Below are 2,771 nucleotides of genomic sequence, written 5' to 3' on the forward strand. Positions count from 1 at the left end.
CCCCCAAAAACATTTTGAGGCCTAACCTAACTTTGTGTTTGGATCCCTGACTTGTATAACTCAACTTATGAACTCACCTTAATGAAAACCTATCTAATTTATTTCAAAAATCAAAAACAGTTATTTAATTTCAAAATTTTCTAATCAAAACGATCTATAATTTTAGTACGGATATAACAGGACCTCCAAAAAGATTAGGACGATTCTACAAAAACCGTTTTGGTTTGGATATGATATGCCATTCGGTCTGAATTTTTTACATCCTTAGATGTGTCTTTAAATTTGAGACACAACATGTGCATATTTTCATTTTTATGTCCACAAGGTACATTTAAAAACCAAAGGTAATGTTGAAAATTAACCCATTAAAACATCAACAAAATTCAAACTTTTCATATATTTTTTTATTTTTTTCAATAAATAATACCTTTTTTTGTCGTTTTTATCTGGAACTGATTCCTTTTAAGGATCACGTCAAAGACGAATCCAATATCATCTTAAATAAGAGTAAATTGATCGTTTAAAATGATATGTTTAAAATAAGAACATCATCAACCTTATCAAGATGTGTTCGGTTTTTATGCATTTTAATTGTATAAATAATTGCGGGTTTTACAAGTGGGAGAATATATGAAATCCCGTCAGAGTATTCAAAAGTGTCTGAGGAGATTGAGAAAATGGTGCAAATATGGTTAATATGTGACTCCGACACGTTCTTTCCAACAGAGGCAAGGCGGATGCAGAGGGTGTCGAGCCCCTAGACGAAGGTGGATCGACGAAACAAAATTGTAGCATTCTTAAGAACCGTTAAAGAATTACACTTAGCCAAAACAAATTCCCGGTTGCACGGCTATCCGTTGCACTCCCTAAATCTGCCATTTTGCACATACTACAAAACGAAGGACTTTCATCAACAGAAAAATACGTCGGTAAAAGTCCAATCCTTCGGTGAAAAATCATAAAAAAGAATTACACCATGTAGAAATCTTTTGTGCTTGCACGCGAAATTTGTTACTATCCCAAGAATAATGGATATTGACTCTTATAACATGTGAGAATATACCACGAGAATTCACTCGCACCCTTAAATCCGTCGTACACACAAACAAAATGGTAGCATTCTTAATAACCGTAAAGAAAAATACACCATACTGAACTTTTTGTGGTTGTACGGATACCGATTAACACCCTCGTGATCCATCACTATCCCGAGCAAAGGTGGACCTACATTGATTAATATGGTGGCATGGACCACCTCTTCATGATTCCGTCATAAGGGGAAAACATGTTTGTTAAGGGTGCAACTGTATTTTTTTTTTGAAGTATATAATATTTATATACGACAAATGCAACAAATAAACTACACACCCTCCTCACTTTTGGTAGGTTTGAACCTCTGACTTCTAATGAAGCCAAAGCCTACGATACCGCTAGACCAAATGTCCTTTGGTGCCACCGTATTATCGTTTTGGGTGCCACCATATAGTTTTTGAACTGAAATTTAAGAACAAGATTTTGATGGCGGAAGTGGTTAATGCTTCTACCTTTGTACAAGAGGCATGGGTTTGACTCTCAGTAGTTTCAATTTGTTAATATTTAGCTTAAATTTTGGTAAACTTTTCTATACCTCTTGTATTTTTTTAAAAATATGGGCAGGATTCGAACATCAGTCTCTTCTATGGATGAACAAAAAACCAACCAACAGATCTATACTAATATTTTGAAATTTTCCCTTAGATTTTTTATAGTTAAATTGACCACTTAGAAAAATGGGTCCATCTCTGATCCCAAGATTGGTCGACTTTTACTTTAATATCATATAAGAATATATGATATTTTATTAGATTACTCTCTAAAAGACCTCTTAAAAAAAAGATTTTATCATATACAAATAAATAAATAAATAAGTCTAGCTGATACAGAACTCCAACAACAGATAATAATAATAATATATGTTAACTACAAGGGTGGTGCCTGATTGGTTTGAGTTTAGCTCCAAAGGTCAAAGGTACCAGGAGGTCTCATGTTCAAATCTAATGAGGGATAAAAATCCCCTTGTGGTCACGGAGGTTCAAATGCGGTGACTCCAGGCTATCTGCAAAACAGGTGGTCGTTCTGGAATTAGTCAGCTCGTATAGCGAATTGGATATCCAGGTTAATCATATATATATATTACCCTTTTCGCTTCGCTTAGCCTTATCCCTCTCCTTTTTTTTCTGATCATTCGATAAAAAGATATATATATATATATATATTAATTTTATATATATATATATTAATTTTATATATTTTTTATATTCTTGACTTGCAAAGGCCGGTGGTTGCTTATACATGGTCTTGCCTTTTGTTGGTCATGGTCTTGACCACTTGCAACCATAAAAAAACCAAGACTCGTGAGGTCACTTGATCCCAACTAGTTTTCTTGTTATTCAAAATTAAACCATGTTTTATTATAAAAATGTTTGTTTAGAGTTATTAAATAATTATTAATGAAAATGAATATAAAAAAAAAACTGTTTGGTTTTATCTATACTATATTATAAAACATTTGACAAAACTTCTTAAAAACCATTTTTTATGCATAAAATGTTGTTTATTGATGCATATTACTTAAAATTAAAGGTCACAACTAAATTGTGTGTAAGTACAACTTATTAAAGGTTTATTTTTGAATTTGTGTAACTAATTATAGAAAAACATAATCAAATACAGAATACAAATCTCATTTTAAATATAAAAAATCTAAAATATAATCAGGATAATCATTAATT

Source organism: Cynara cardunculus, assembly GCF_001531365.2.
Source record: "Cynara cardunculus var. scolymus isolate 2C chromosome LG 3, CcrdV1, whole genome shotgun sequence".
Classification (NCBI taxonomy): domain Eukaryota; kingdom Viridiplantae; phylum Streptophyta; class Magnoliopsida; order Asterales; family Asteraceae; genus Cynara; species Cynara cardunculus.